This window comes from Pleurodeles waltl, chromosome 3_1, assembly GCF_031143425.1.
Source record: "Pleurodeles waltl isolate 20211129_DDA chromosome 3_1, aPleWal1.hap1.20221129, whole genome shotgun sequence".
NCBI lineage: Eukaryota > Metazoa > Chordata > Amphibia > Caudata > Salamandridae > Pleurodeles > Pleurodeles waltl.
The window spans coordinates 636,166,590-636,184,497 of NC_090440.1; positions in this window are offsets into that span (position 1 = coordinate 636,166,590).

A 17,908-nucleotide genomic window follows, 5' to 3' on the forward strand; every position below is an offset into this window, starting at 1 on the left:
CCTCAACCTGAACACCATTGATTAGGGGTTGTTGCTTGTACTTATCCATATTAAGGGGAAAGGCAACAAAGGTGGCAAGGCCAATGCCACCATCTGAAACTAAACAGCCTCAGTGGTTTCCCTAACTAAACCAACCCCCACTACATTACCCAAAGTGAGCCCAGCTACACCTTGGACTGGTTATTTGTAGTGTTTTTCCCACCACCACTGCTATTACTAGGGGCACTAGTGGAAGCAGGGGGGGTTGTGGCAGTGGGAGCTTTGGTGTTTTTCTTGGGACAAGTGGGATCACTTGCCCAATGGCCTTTGTTGTTACACATGTAACACCAAGGCCTTTTCTGTTGGATGGAAGAGGATTTGTGCCCACCCCCAGAAGATTTGTGTGTGCCTGATGAAGACTCTGACTTTTTATCTTTGTCCCCACCTTTATCATGTGACTTACCATCCTTCTTGTCCTTGTCACCCCTGTATGAGCTTTTGTGCTCATCCTTGTTCTGACCCATTTGTCTGCCTTCTTTCCCAATTACTGGAGAAAGGTCAGACCTGAGTCTTCCAAGTACTGTTGCAACAAGTCAGACACACAATTGTTAAGAATATGCTCTCTCAAAATCAGATTATAAAGACCCTCATAGTTAGTCACATTGCTGCCATATAACCAACCTTTTAAAGCCTTCACTGAACAGTACACAAAGTCTACTTAATCTTGTGAAGACTCTTTTCTGGTTTCAGTGAGCTTAATTCTATATTGTTCAGTGGTTAAGCCAAATCCATCCAAGAGTGCTGTCTTAAAGGCATTGTAGTTATCTCAATCTTCCTCCCTGACAGTAAGATGTCTTTCTCTCCCTTTGCCAGAAAAGGACAACGACAGAATAGCAGCCCACTGCATCTGAGGGACGCTCTGTACTTTAAAGGCCCTCTGAAATGCAGCAACCCACTTTTAGATATCACCCCTCTCCTTGTAAGGGGGAACAATTTTGTGCAAGTTCCTGGAATCAAAGGTATTCTCCCTAACACCAAAGCTCCTGAAAGTGCTGTTTCAGCTGCCACCATGGGGAACTAACCCCAACCCCTGCCTTTTCCTTTCCGCAGCTAAGGCCTCCCTATCTATGGCTAGCTGTTGTTGCTGCAGCCTCAGCCTAGTCTCCTCCAGTCTCAGCTTTCTGAGTTCCCTGTCTATGTAGTCATCCTCTGCATTGGATGTGTGGGACCCTTCAGAATCTGAGGTGAAATGGGAATGTGCAGAGACAGATCTTTCCCTTGCTTTGGTAAACCTAGTGACCTCAACTCTAGGTGTGAAGGGAGCCCTACCGGTATGTGAACCCTCCCCACTGCCAGCTACACTAGATGGCTTGCTAGGGGGAACATTTTGTGAAAGCCCTTTCTCTGAATCCTCAGGCTGTTCCCCTGATTCTTCCAAGTACTGTTGCAACAAGTCAGACACACAATTGTTAAGAATATGCTCTCTCAAAATCAGATTATAAAGACCCTCATAGTTAGTCACATTGCTGCCATATAACCAACCTTTTAAAGCCTTCACTGAACAGTACACAAAGTCTACTTAATCTTGTGAAGACTCTTTTCTGGTTTCAGTGAGCTTAATTCTATATTGTTCAGTGGTTAAGCCAAATCCATCCAAGAGTGCTGTCTTAAAGGCATTGTAGTTATCTCAATCTTCCTCCCTGACAGTAAGATGTATTTCTCTCCCTTTGCCAGAAAAGGACAACGACAGAATAGCAGCCCACTGCATCTGAGGGACGCTCTGTACTTTAAAGGCCCTCTGAAATGCAGCAACCCACTTTTAGATATCACCCCTCTCCTTGTAAGGGGGAACAATTTTGTGCAAGTTCCTGGAATCAAAGGTATTCTCCCTAACACCAAAGCTCCTGAAAGTGCTGTTTCAGCTGCCACCATGGGGAACTAACCCCAACCCCTGCCTTTTCCTTTCCGCAGCTAAGGCCTCCCTATCTATGGCTAGCTGTTGTTGCTGCAGCCTCAGCCTAGTCTCCTCCAGTCTCAGCTTTCTGAGTTCCCTGTCTATGTAGTCATCCTCTGGATTGGATGTGTGGGACCCCTCAGAATCTGAGGTGAAATGGGAATGTGCAGAGACAGATCTTTCCCTTGCTTTGGTAAACCTAGTGACCTCAACTCTAGGTGTGAAGGGAGCCCTACCGGTATGTGAACCCTCCCCACTGCCAGCTACACTAGATGGCTTGCTAGGGGGAACATTTTGTGAAAGCCCTTTCTCTGAATCCTCAGGCTGTTCCCCTGATTCTAAAGGGTTAGAGTCCCCTTCCCTCTCCTCTTTCTGGTTACCAGAATGTTCCTGGTCATCCTGGAGAAGGAGACCTAAAAGGAAATTCTTATTAGGGTTCTTCTCTACCTCCAGCCTTTTGTCTGAGCAAAGCTTAGAACTTTGAAAGTTAGATTCTTATAGGGAGTTCCCATGACTCCTGGGGTGCCCTCAAAGGAAGACATAGGCACTCATTATGAATCTGGCAGTCCATGGACAGCCAGACTCACAGTGGCGGGCAGACCACCGCTGTACTGGCGATCCATTACCCTGGCGAATACGCAAGCAGCGCTGCCCTTGGGAATATGAATCCCATTCCGCCAGCTTTTCCTGGCAATTTACACCACCAGGGAAAGGCTGGTGGAATGGGTGTCTCGGGGCCTCCCTGTGGCCCCATGCACTGCCCCGTCGTGCATTACACTGCCTGAATTACAGGCAGTGAAATGCGTGACCAGTGCTGCTGCACCGGCCGCACTGCCACATTGGCGCCGGCTCCATTGGGAGCCAGCGTCAATGTAAAGGTCCCGTTTCTTGCTCGGCTGGCAAGCGGAAACACTGTTTCTGCCCGCTTGTCCAGCAGGAACATCATTATAGGGACAGCTGGGGCTTCACCGCCCTGGCCGTCTTCTGTCGACCGTCAGCGCGGTTGAAGGCAGGGTATGCAGGGTATCCTGCTGTCATCATAATGAGGGCCATTTGTGTAGTGAGTTACAGTAAAGTGAAAGCAAAAAAAGACCTACTTTAACTAACTCTTAGGCCTTCATTATGACATTGGCGGTAAAACCTGCTTACCGCTGCAGTGATGGCCGCCAACATACTGCTGCAGTGGCGTATATCTGTTTGCCATATTATTACACACACACACCAAACAGAATACTGTTACAAACACAAATCCGCCAGCCCAAAGGTCATTGCTAAAGTGGCGGTACGATCACCCACACCATTATATCAACAAAACAACACCCACCACATTATGACCCACAAATCACCACGAGGACATTCAATGGTGGTAAACCATTGTTGGTACACACCAGTGTGCTAATACAAAACAAAACAACATTGGCCAAAACTAAACACACACACCTGACACTCATACCACACCCACACACACATAGCACTATAAAACACACACCCACATCACACACCACCCTTTACGTATACCAATAAGTGCCACAAGACTAACACGAAGACCAATGAGACAATTACACACACACACACCACAAACACCCATACACCCGTCAGGCATCCCACATCCCACATCCCACACCCCACCACATCACTTAACACCTTCTGCACAACACACACCACACAAAACCCATGTCCCCACAAAGGCAAACCTGTTTCACAGATGAGGAGTTGCGGGTCATGGTGGAGGAAATGGTCAGGGTAGAGCCACAGCTGTTTGGAGCACAGGTACAGTAACCACCCATTTTAAGGAAAATGGAGCTAAGGCGGAGAATCATGGACAGGGTGAACGCCATGGGACAGCATCCAGGAACAAGGGACGACATCAGGAAGAGGTAGAATGACCTACGGGGGAAGGTTCATTCAATGGCAGCAAGGCACCAGCTCGCCATCCAGAGAACTGGCGCTGGAACCCCACTTCTCCCCAACAGCTATCAGCATGGGAGTGGCAAGTCTTGGCAATACTGCATCCTGAGGGACTCACTGGAGTGGTCGTAGGACTGGACATACCTGCATGCCGTCTCACCCCCACTCCCATCTCTCCACTCCATCCCACACACTGCACCTACACATATGACTAACCCCAATGCCAAACCTTGCATGCCATACCAATGCATGGACAGTCCTCCCAGCCCTGCATGGACACCCATCACCAAAACATGCACAGCATGCACAGCATGGCGAACTAACAAGCACACCATTCATCACAATACACAAACAAAGGTGGCAGGGCAACAGCAACAATAGAGGGGAAGCAAGGGATGTACAATATGTCACAGACATGAAGTATAATACATCACTTACATCCCCACAGGTGCCCCAGCCAATCTCAGTGGCGAGGAGGTGCCACGACTAACCAGACCCCCAGCAGAGGACACCCCCATGGATGATAGTATCTCTGGACTTTAGGATCTGGATGAACTACCTGGCCCATCAGGGACCGCTGGTCAATTGGCCACCCCAGCCTACTCACAGTCCATCACAGAGCCTCCCACATCAGTATCCAACACACAGCACCCACCCAACTTCCCCACACCTCTGTCCCCACGACACGTCAAACAGCAGTGTGCCCACCTGTACAGTGTTCCCAGTCCACACCTTACCCGCAAGACAATCAGGGACCTGGCAGTGGGCACACCGTTCAGGGAACAGAGGCACAGGAGAACAGGGACACTGGGAGGACCGCTGTGCGCCAGGGGGAGGACAGGCCCAGGGAACTGACTCTCCATGAGGCGCTCATTAATGTCCTGGGGGCTTACCAACAATCCCAGGACAAGATGGACCAGATCGTTACCAACATGCAGGAGAAGAAGCTGCTGCAGGAGCTACACCATCAGGAGATCAGAGAGGATTTGCAGGACCTCAACATCGCCATTGTCTACATAGCAGGGGGGCTGGCGGATATGGCCAACATCATGAGGGAATGGGCAGCACACCAGCAGGCCCCTATCAATAGCCAGTCTACTGACCAGCCGACCACTTCCGCTGCACCAAGTGAGCAGTAGGCCCTGCCGCAGGACCTACAGGCCACCAGCACCCATCCTCCTGCAGAAAGTGAACCACCTGCAAACATTCCCTGCAACCCAGACAGAAGCCAGAGTCACTTGTCAAGCACAAGACCACCGCCAGGAAATGAGACCCTACTGAATGTCCCCCTTGTGTCCCACCTTGTCACCTGGTCCACTTTGAACTGCCTTTGCTCCCCTTCCTGTGGCCCTTTGGACACTGGAACTGTGCTACAAACAGACTGGAACAATACCCTGGACTAGCCTCTACTATCACCCCATTCCATTGCACTTTTCCATCAATTATTTGCACTACAATTGAATACAATCTAAGTGAGAGTGTTTTATGTGATGAAAATGTCCATATATGGAAACAGTTACATATTGTGCAAATGATCTGAACACTGTGATAGCATATATTTCAAGACTTGTATCTGTCTGTAGACATCACATCAGTACACTGTTTTTATATCACCCAGCATCTGCAAAATGAGAAGCTCAGTAGAGATGCAAAGGTAGTGAATGCCATCCTGCTACAGCCACACATATCACATCAATAATCAGAGGAATGGTCAGTTTCACTGTCTCACCTGTTTGTCACTGGAAGAACTGACGTATAACTGATGTTCTGTTGTCTACATCCTAATCCTCTGCCTCCTCATCCTCACTGTCCTCGTGGTCCACTACTGCTACAGGGGAATTTCCAGTGTCCTCCTCCTGCAGATAAGGCACATGTCATCTGAGGGCCAGGTTGTGCAACATGCAGCATGCATCTACTATCTGGCAGACCTTCTCGGGTGAGTAGCACAGGGATCCACCAGTTAGATGTAGGCATCTGAACCTGCCCTTCAGGAGGCCGAAGTTCCTCTAAAAAATTATCCTGTTTGCCCATGTGCATCATTGTAACGATTCTCAGCCCCTGTCCTGGTATTTCTCACAGGGGTCAGTAGCCACAATACGTTTGGGTAGCCAGAATCACCTGCAACTATTGAGGGACAAACATTTGCCTTACACAATGGTATGGGGTCAAGACCAGAAGAAATACACTGACATACATTGGGTGGGGACTCAGCCTCACTAATTAGCCACCCCCTGAGCCTCAGTAGTTGTGCAACACACGTGGAATGCTGCTATTCCCCAGGACGAAGGCGTCATGCACTGAACCAGGATACTTGGCAGTGACGTGAGAGATGTACTGGTTAGCCAGGCACACCATTTGCACATTGAGTGAGTGGAAACTCTTCTGATCCCTGAACACCTGTTCATTCTGGTGGAGGGTGGGCGGAAACAAACGCAACATGTGTACCGTCAATCTCCCCAGTAATGTTGGGTATATCTCCCATTGCAAAGAATCCTGCCTTCATAGTGGCCAAATCTTTTACATGAGGGAAAGCAAAGTAGCTGCACATGTGTTCCACCAGAGCAGACAAAGCCCTTGCCAGCACGATTGAGAACACTGGCTGTGATATTCCTGATGCCAAACCCACCATCACTTGGAATGAACCAGTTGCCAGGAAATGGTGCACTGATAGAATGGCAATAGAGGGGGATCCCAGTGGGATGACAGATAGCTGATATCAGATCAGGATCCATTTGAGCACATAGCTCTGTGATTGTGGCCCTGTCCAGTCTATAGGTGAGAATAATGGGACTGTCCTTCATTGTAGCCAAGTCCACAAGAGGGCTTGTCTTTTCCTCTAATTTCTCTGCAGTGGTAGGTATCTAAGGGGCACAAGAGTGAGTAGGCCTCAGTGTACATAGAGCAGGAACGTGATGGGACATTGGGAATGGCAATGTATGTGCAAAAAATGCAAATGACGCAGTTCTCGATTATCTGAATATTGCCCACCATAATAAAATGTTGACCGCCTGTCCTGTATGTAGGGATAGGTGGAAGTGAGGTAACTCGCCGGTGTTGCGCCTCATGGCGGAAAGTGGTCTTTCACTGTCATGCTATTCCTCACTGGATAACATGGGGCTATAAGGAGTACTGTGGCCAATGGGGATCACCAGAGGCGGTGACAGTATACATCGCCACAGACGTGACCACCATTTTCTGTCCATAACCTCACTTGATTCCAGACTTTCCAAAGGACATCACCTATACTGCGTGTGCTGCTGTGACCTGTTTCAGGATCCTGCCATGGCCTATGTGACTGGGAAAAGGGCCTCTACATTCACTTCAGAGGAGTTGGAGCGTTTGGTGAATGGGGTCCTACCTCAGTATCGGCAGCTGTATGGGCCTCCAGACCAACAGGTGAGTACACCTTGGGCACGAGGCATGTGACAGGATTGCATGGAGAAGTGTGTGCAAGCATTGTGTCATTTGGTGGGTCATATGTCTGATGGTGGTGTACATCGTGGACGCTGAGTGATGTGTGTGCCAATGAAGACAGAAGGGGATTTGTGGGCCATTTTTATGACAAGCTGGATTGTATGTGTAATATTGTCCTCGTGTCTGTGTTTCCTCTGCAGGTCAGCGCCCATCAGAAGAAGGGATTGTGGCATGCCATCGCCAAGGATGTGCGGACCCTAGGGGTCTACAGCAGGTGGAGCACCCACTGTAGAAAGAGGTGGGAGGACCTGAGACGTAAGGCCTGCAGGAAAGTACCATCTTGCCTGGCATGTTACCCCCATTTTTACATGTCTGTAAGTTTGTTTTTGCCTGTCTCACTGGGATACTGCTAGCCAGGACCCCAGTGCTCATAGTTTGTGGCCTGAATGTGTGCACCTGTGTAGTGACTAACTGTGTCACTGAGGCTCTGCTAATCAGAACCTCAGTGCTCATGCTCTCTCTGCCTTTAAAATTGTCACTATAGGTCAGTGACCATTTTTACCAATTCTAATTGCACACTGGAACGCCCTTAGACTTTCCTAGTATATGATACCTAGGTACCCATGGTATTGGGGTTCCAGGAGATCCCTATGGGATGCAGCGTGTCTTTTGCCACCCATAGGGAATTCAGACAAACGTTCCACAGGACTGCCACTGCAGCCTGAGTGAAACAACGCACACATTATTTCACAGCCATTTTCAATGCATTTAAGTAACTTATAAGTCACCTATATGTCTAGCCTTCACTTGCTGAAGGTTAGGTGCGAAGTTACTAAGTGTGAAGGCACCCTTGCACTAGCAAAGGTGCCCCCACACAGTTTAGGGCCATTTCCTGGACTTTGTGAATGTGGGGACACCTATATGTAGCTTCCCAATGGTAGCTCTGAATATGGCCATGTAACATGTCTAAGATCATGGAAATGTCCCCCCATGCCAAATCTGGTATTAGGGTGCCACTCCCATGAATCCCCGTGGCTCCAACATGGACCCCTGGTACTGCCAAACCAGCTCTCTGGGGTTCTCTCTGTAGCTACCGCTGCAGCCAACCCACAGACAGGGTTCTGCCCTCCTGGGGTCTGGGCAGCCCAGTCCCAGGAAGGCAGAAAAAAGCATTTCCTCTGAGAGAGGGTGTTACACCTTCTCCCTTTGGAAGTAGGTGTTAAGGGCTGGGGAGGAGTAGCCTCCCCCAGCCTCTGGAAATGCTTTGAAGGGCACAGATGGTGCCCTCCTTGCATAAGCCAGTCTACACCGGTTCACGGTTCCCCCAGCCCCTGCTCTGGCACCAAACTGGACAAAGGAAAGGGGAGTGACCACTGCCCTGTCCATCAGCACCCCAGGGGTGGGGACCAGAGCACATCCAGTGTGTCCCAGACCAGTGTGTCCCAGACCTCTGCCATCTTGAATGCAGAGGTGTGAGGGCACAGTGGGGACCTCTGAGTGGCCAGTGCCAGCAGATAACGTCGGAGACCCCTCCTGATAGGCTCTTACCTGGTTAGGCAGCCAATCCTCCACTGAGGGCTATTTAGTGCCTGTCCTGTGGGTTTCTTGTCAGATAACGAATGCAAGAGCTCACCAGAGTTCCTCTGCATCTCTCTCTTCAACTTCTGCCAAGGATGGACCGCTGACTGCTCCAGGACGCCTGCAAAACTGCACTGGAAGCCAAGAAGAAATCTCCTGTGGGTCGACAGAATCTTCCCCCTGCTAAGGCAGGCACCAAACGTCTGCATCACTGGTCATCTGGGTCCCCTTTCCTCTTCACAAGCGTGGTCCCTGGAACACAGGAGCTGGATGTACCAAAGGACTTTTCCCATTCTGTGTCAATGTGTTCGTACATATGGCCCCAAGTGACCCCGACAGTCCAGAGGTCCTTCTGTCCACATTTGGTGGAGGTAAGTCCTTGCCTCCCCACGCCAGACAGTAATCCTGTGTACTGCATGATCTGCAGCTTCTAGCGCTTCTGTGCACTTTTTCAAAGAATCCTTTGTGCACAGAATAGCCCAGGTCCCCAGCACTCCGTCCTGCATTGCTCAACTCGCTGAGTTGACCACCTGTTTGTGCCGCCCTCTTTTGTTGTGCTGAGATGACAGCCGTGCTCAGATTTCTTGAATGCCTGTTTAAGTGCTTCTGTGGGTGCTGCCTGCTTCTGCGTGGGCTCTCTGTGCTGCTGAGTGCCCCCTCTGTCTCCTCCTCCAAGAGGCGACCGCCTGGTCCTTCCTGGGCACGGGCAGCACCCATTTTCTTCAAATGTGACTCTTGCAGCTAGCAAGGATCGGTTGTAGTCTTTCTGTGTGGAAACAACTCTGCATCCTCCAGCATGCCGTGGGACATCTTCTGACCAAAGGATAAGTTATTGGCATCTTCCGTTGTTGCAGAATCTTTGGCTTCTTCCACCCAGAGACAGCCCTTTTGCGCCTTCATCCGGGGTTTAGTGGGCACCTGCCCCCCCCGGACACTTGCATGACTCTTGGACTTGGTCCCCCTCCTTTACACGTCTTCAGTGCTTTGCAGTCAGTTGTTGCCTTTGCAGAATCCCCTATCTCAACTTTACTGCCTTTCTGGGGTAGTAGGGCAACTTTACTCCTACTTTTCAGGGTCGTGGGGTGGGGTATCTTGGACACCCTTAGTGTTTTCTTACACTCCCAGCAACCCTCTACACACTACACCAGGCCTGGGGTCCCTAAGTGGTTCGCATTCCACTTCCTTAGTATATAGTTTATGTTACCCCTAGGCCTATTGCATCCTATTGTATTCTACAGTGTTTTCACTACTTTTCTAACTGTTTACTTACCTGATTTTGGTTTGTGTGTATATTTTGTGTATTTTACCTACCTCCTAAGGGAGTATATCCTCTGAGATATTTTTGGCACATTGTCACTAAAACAAAGTACCTTTATTTTTGGTAATTCTGAGTATTGTGATTCTTACGAGATAGTGCTATATGATATAAGTGGTATGGTAGGAGCTTTGCAAGTCTCCTAGTTCAGCCTAAGCTGCTCTACTAGATCTACCTCTATCAGCCTAAGCTGCTAGAACACTAATAATCTATTAATAAGGGATAACTGGACCTGGCACAAGGTGTAAGCACCATCAGGTACCCACTATAATACCAGGCCAGCCTCCTACAGCTTTGTGTAGTGAATGTTAAATTTTATCATTTATGTACATGCTATTTGACTGTTATTTGTTACTATGGCCCTCATTATGACATTGGTGGTAAATACTGCTTACCACCACACTGACGGCTGCTAACATACCGCCACGGTGGTGTATATCCGTTTGTCATATTATGACATACACACACCAATCCAACAAAATATAGCCACATACACAAATCCGCTAGACCAAAGGTCAGTGATAAAATGGCGGTACCCATACCATTACGCCAACAGAACAACACCCACCACATTATGACCCACCAATCACCACAGCGGGCATTCAACTGCAGTAAACCATTGGCGGTACATGCCGCCGCGCTCAGAATGGACACCAACAAACAAAACAAGACTACATTGGCCAATACGAAAAACACATACCTGACAATCATAAATATACCACACCCACATACCCACACCACTATAAAATACACACCCACATTACCCACAACCCTTTACGAATACAAACCATTGCTGCCAGATTGACACCAAGACCACTAAGACAACTAGACACACATCACTGACACCCACACATCCCTCACGCACCTCACAATACACACCTCACCACATTACTCAACACACTCTCACCAACACACACCACACAACACCCATGTCCCCACAAAGGCACCCCTGACTCACTGAGGAGGAGGTAAGGGTCATGGTGGAGAAAATTGTCAGGGTAGAGCCACAGCTGTTTGGAGCACAGGTTCAGCAAATATCCCTTGCAAGCAAGATGGAGCTATGGCGGAGAATCGTGGACAGGGTGAGCGCCATGGGACAACATCCAAGAACAGGGGACGACATCAGGAAGAGGTGGAACGACCTACGGGGGAAGGTACATTCCATAGCAGCAAGGCACCAGCTCGCCATACGGAGGATTGGCGGGGACCCCCATCTCCTCCCCCATAGCTCACAGCATGGGAGGAGAAAGTCTTGGCAATACTACATCCTGAGGGACTCGCTGGAGTAGCCGGAGGTCTGGACACTGGTAAGTCAACATTTACCACTTATCACCCCCCACCTGCATGCCAGCAAAGCCCCTCACCCTCACTCTCATCACTCCACTCCATCCTACACACTGCACTTACACATATGACTAACACCAATGCCAGGCCCTGTATGCAATACCAAAGCATGGACAGCCCTCCCAGCCCTGCATGGATACCCATCACAAAAGCATGCACAGCATAGGGAAACTAACAATCACACAATACATCACCATTCACAAACAAAATGTGACAGGGCAACACCAACAATAGAGGGGAAGCCAGGGATGTACAATATGTCATACACCTGAAGCATAATACATCACTTACATCCCCCACAGGTACCCCAGCCAATGTCAGTGTAGCGGAGGTGCCACAACTATCCAGTTCCCCAACAGAAGAATCCCTCAGTGATTAAAGTAACTCTGGGCTTCTGGATCTGGATGACCTACCTGGGCCATCAGGGACAACTGGACAGCCACTCACGCACACCCACTCACAGACCACCTCAGATCCTCCCCCATCAGGATCCAACACCACAGCACCCACCCAGCATACCCACACCTCTGTCCCCAGGACACATCAATCAGCAGTGTGCCCAACTGTACAAGGACCCCAGGCCACACCTCGCACACAAGACAATTAGGGACCTGGGGTCAGTGGGCACACCATACAGGGGACAGAGGCACAGGCCAACAGGGAAACTGGGAGGACTGCTGTGCACCAGGAGCAGGACAGGACCAGGACACCGATTCTCCAGGAGGCACTCACCGAGATCCTGGGAGCCTCCCAACATTCCCAGGACACGATGGGCCAGGTCCTTGACAATATGCAGGAGAACAGGTGGCTGCAAGAGGGGCAGTATTAGAGGATCAGGGAGGACTTGCAGGCCATTAACACCACCCTGATCTCCATAGCAGGGGAGCTGGCAGACATGGCCAACATCATGAGCGAGGCAACAGCACACCAGTGGACCCCTACCACTAGCCAGTCCATTGACCAGCCCTCCACTTTCACTGCCGCTAGTGGGCAGGAGGCCCCTCCACAGGACCCACTGGCCACCAGCGTTCCTTCCTCTACAGAAGGTGAACCACCCCGCAAACGTTCCCTGCGAGCCAGACAGAAGCCAGAGACACATGCCAAAACCACTGCCAGGACATGAGACTCTCCTGATTGTCCTCCTTGTGTCCCACTCATTCACCTTGTCTACTTTGAATTGCTGTTGCTCCCCTTCCTATGGCCCCTTGGACACTGGACCTCTGCTACAAACAGACTGGAACAATACCCTGGACTTTCCTCCATCATCACCCCATTCCATTGCACGTTCCCCTAACTTTCTTAGCTCTATAATAAACACCCTTGAACACAACTCCACTAGTTGTATGCCATGTGTTGAAAATGTGTATTTATTAAAACAGTTACATCCATTACAAATGAACTGTACATTGTGAGAGCATGGAAATAATGACCTGTAGCTGGCTGTAGTCAGCACATCAGTTCACAGTTGTTATATCGCCAACATCTGTAAAATGACAAACCATAGGTGGCAGTAAGTAGAGGTAAAAGGAAGTTAAAGCCATCATGCCAAAGCCTCACAGAATACAACAATATTCATAGAAATGTGAAGCTGCACTGTCTCACATGTGTGTCATTGGAAGTACTGACGGATAACTGATGTTCTGTTGTCCTCATCCTCATCCTCAGCCTCTTCATCCTCACTGTCATTAGGGTCTACTGCTACCACAGGGGTATCTCCTGTCTTCTCCTGCAGAATGGGTACATGGCATCTGAGGGCCAGGTTGTGCAACATGCAGCATGCCACTACTATCTGGCAGACCTTCTCGGGTGAGTAGCACAGGGATCCACCTGTCAGAAGGAGTCAAATGAACCTGGCCTTCAGGAGGCCAAAGGTCCTCTCGATGATCCATCTGGTTCACCCATGTGCCTCACTATAACGTTCTTCAGCCCTTGTCCTAGCATTCCTCACAGGGGTCAGCAGCCATGATAGGTTTGGATAGCTAGAGTCACCTGTAAGTATTGAGGGACAACATTTAGCAGCCACATACAATCCAATGTGGTTAGCACCAGTAGCATACACTAAAATACAGTGGGTGGGGAGCAAGACTCACCTATTAGCCACACCCTATGCCTCTGTACTTGGGCCATCACATGTCGGATGCTGCTATTTCTCAGAACATAGGCATTTGGCACCAACCCAGGATACTTAGCATTGACGTGGGAGATGTACTGGTCTGCTAGGCACACCATCTGTACATTCAGTGAGTTGAAACTCTCACGATTACTGTACACCTGTTCATTCTGGCGGGGGAGGATAAACGTAATATGTGTACCGTCAATCGCCTCAATAATATTGGGGATATGTCCCATTGCATAGAATCCGGCCTTCACAGTGGCCAAATCTTCCACCTGGGGGAAGTCAATGTAGCTGCACGTGTGTTTTTTCAGGGCAGACAACACTCTTGCCAGCACGATTGAGAACATTGGCTGTGGTATTTCTGCTGCCAAGCCCACTGTCACTTGGAAAGAACCTGTTTCCAGGAAATGAAGCACTGAAAGCACTTGCACAAGAGGGGAGATCCCAGTTGGATGACCGACAGATGAGATCAGGTCAGGCTCCAACTGGGCACATAGCTCTGTGATTGTGGCACTGTCCAGTCTGTAGGTGAGGATAATGTGTCTGTCCACCACTGTAGCTAAGTCCACCAGGGGTCTGTACATAGGGGTACGTCTCCACCTCCTATTCATCTGCAGCGGTAGGTATCTAAGGGACACAAGAGTGAATAGCCTGTCACACTTGGAACAACAAAACCACAACTGCAGTTCACATGGTGCACTTCTGTATTGGGACAGTGTTAATGGTGAAGTATGTGCCAATCTAATCTGTGACGCAGTAATTGTTGATATGTCTGTTCCCCCCCCTGAAATGGCGGCCACCTGTCCTATATGTAGGGACAGGTGGAAGTGAGGTAATTCCGCCGGCGTTGGGAGTCGTGGCGGAAGGTGGTCTTGCACCACCGTGCAATTCCTCATTGGATAATATGGGGCTCTATGGAGTACAGTGGCCAATGGGGATCTATGCAGGTGGTGACGGTGTACACTGCCACGACGTGACTGCCATTGTCTAGCTAATTTCTCACTTGTTTCCTGACCTCCAACAGGAGAAGACCTACACTGCGTGTGATGCTGCGACCTGTGTCTGGAACCTACCATGGTCCGTGTGACCGGGAAAAGGGCCCCAGGCTTCACTTCGGAGGAGTTGGAGGGACAGTTGTATGTGCCTCCAGACCAACAGGTGAGTACACTTTTGGCACAATGTATGTGGGAAGGATGCATGGATATGAGTGTGCAAGCATTGAGTAATGGGGTAAGGGGTGGGGGGAATGTCTTGTGGCAGTTTACATGGTGTGCGCTGGGCTATGTGTGTGCCAATGGTGATGGAAACGGGTATGGTGGGCCATTTGTGTGACAGGCTGGACTGTTTGTTTAATGGTGTTCTCCTGTCTTTATTGCCTCTGCAGGTCAGCGCCCATCAAAAGAAGGGAATATGGCATGGCATCGCCAAGGACGTGCAGACACTGGAGATCTATGGCAGGCGAAGCACCCACTGTTGGAAACGGTGGGAGGACTTGAGATGCTGGGCACGGAAGCTCACAGAGGCCCACCTGGGGATGGCCTCCTAATGAGGAAGGGGTGCCCGTTGGACCCTGATCCCCCTGATGGCCAGCATACTGGTGGTGGCCTACCCTGAGCTGGATGGGCACTTGAGGGAATCACAGCAACCACAAGGGGGTGAGTACAGTGGGTATCATTACATATTTTGGCTGGTGGGGTGGTATCCAGGTGGTGGATATGTGTTAGTGGGTGCCCCTAAGGCCAGGCCAGACATTGCAGCGTGGGTCATATGAAGGGTAATGGGTGTATGGCAAATACAGGTAACCTAGCTTGTTAAAAATCCATTTCAGCCAGGGCATCATGGGTCCCAGGAGTGCTGCAGTTGGCGGTGTGTGCTCCTCATCTTGCCTTAGGGCCTTGCCATATCACTGGTAGTGCAACGCATAGTGCTTAAGCCTGTTCCCTGTGTGTGATTGTGATGTGTATGCCAATAGTGGTGGTGGTGCAGTCATTGACCCAGTGTATCCTTTGTCTCTTTCCCCCCTTTCTTGTTTTGTCATCCTGTCCTTGTGTGCATTAGCATAATCTGGCGGAGGAGCAGGGGCACAGGTGACCGAGGGAGCTGCATCCCACAAGACCCAGGAGGCAGAGTCCACCGATGCCGAGGGAATCACTGGGATGGCGGGCGAGGGGTGCACCATGGTGGAGACAACACAGACTCAGATACTTCCTCCGATGAGAGCTCCCTGGTGGTGGCGGACACCTCTGTGACCACCCCAGCTGCAGGTACAGCTGTCACCCCATACCAGCACCTCCCTCCCAGCATCCCCTCAGCGAGTTGCCCAGGAGGGTGGGCATCTCTTTCGCCCCAGGCACCTCAGTCCCTGCCCCAGTAAGCCCTGCTGCCCTGTGTGAGGAGGCTATTGACCTCCTGAGATCCATCTCTGTAGGGCAATCAACCACTGTGAATGTCATCCATGGGCTGGCATCCTAGATGCAGCAATGCAAGGCATTCCTGGAGGGCATTCAGAGTGGATTGGCGGCCCTAACAGAGATCGATTCAGGCCCTCGCCGCATCTCTGATATTAGCCATTGTCCCTGTTTCTACTGTCCCCCCTCCAAATACCACTTCCCATTCCCATTCTCCTCAACCCCAACCCATCCCAGGCACACATACAGATGAGCATGCACACAAGACAACACCCAAGAGTGTCACAGGCAAACACATGCACCACACTTAATCCCACAAGCACTCACACAAACACCATACAGTTGCAGACACGACAACATCCACTGCCTCCACTATCTCCCCATCTTCCTCCTCCTCCACCTCCTCCCATTCACATCCACACTCACACCTGTATGCACTACATCAACATCCACCATCAGCATCGCCACACCAAGCAGAACACACACCTAACTGGTAGACACCTCCACAACAGCCATACAAGTGTCCCCTCTGTCCTCTCCCACCCTGTGTGCCCCCTCCTAAAGGACACAAACACAAGCACTCACACACCCAACAGCCATCTACCTCACATCAGCATACATCCCATGCACCTGCATCCAAATCCAGCAGACATACACCTCCAACAACCACTATCTCAACCTCCACTCCCATCACTCCTTCCTCCTCCCACCCCAATGTCCCTAAAAAGCTTTTGCTTTCCCAACTTGACCTCTTTCCTCCCTCTCCCGCCCTGCCTGTATGAGCAGGGTTCCAAAGACCCAGCCCAGCACCTCAGCCAAACAGTCCACGAGGACAGTGGTAGCACTACCTACTCATGGTGGTAAGGATACCACACCTCCATCCAAGAAGGAGAAGGATCCTGCGCCTCCAGGCAAGAAGGGGAAGGAATCTGCACCTCTAGGCAAGAAGAGGAAGAAGCCTGCACCTCCATCCAAGAAGGGGAAGAGGCCTTCCACCCCTACCAAGAAGGGTAAGGGATCCATGCCCCATGTAATGGAGGAGACGAAGCCCTCTACTTGAGCGGAGGCTGTCAGGATGACACTTCCACCACCATCAGCTGTCATGGGGCCTCCACCGCCAGCTGATGAATTGCAGCCATCAGCAATTGCAGAAGTTGCCCAGGAGGCTTCTCCATCTATCACAACACTGCAGCTATCAGCAACTGCTGGGTGCTGCCCAGAAGGCACCTCCATCCGCCAACACACTGCAGCTGTCACAGCCAGCGGGTGCCATGTACGCCACCCTCCAGGAGCTGCTGTACGAGTTGTGGGCAAGTCACTCACTCCAGAGACTGTGGCCTTGCACTCCCCAGGACAGAGCGATGGGCAAGTTGCCCCCTCCAGAACCAGTGGGCAAGTTACCCACTCCAGAGACTGTGGCCTTGCACTCTCCAGGACAGAGCGATGGGCAAGTTGACCCCTCCAGAGCCAGTGGGCAAGTCACCCACTCCAGAGACTGTGGCCTTGCACTCCCCAGGACAGAGCAATGGGCAAGTTGACCCCTCCAGAACCAGTGGGCAAGTCACCCACTCCAGAGACTGTGGCCTTGCATTCCCCAGAACAGAGCAATGGGCAAGTGGCCCCCTCCAGAACCAGTGGGAAAGTCACCCACTCCTGAGAATGTGGCCTTGCACTCCCCAGGACAGAGCAATGGGCATGTTGCCTCCTCCAGATCCAGTGGGAAAGTCACCCACTCCAGAGACTGTGTCCTTGCACTCCACAAGACAGAGAAATGGGTAAATCCAGATGAATTCAGTTCTAGTTGGGCTCTAGGCTGTGCCCTGTGGCCATGTGGGCCCTTTGAACTTTGGACAGGACAGTGTCCCTTTTGTACATGTGTACATATCTGTTTC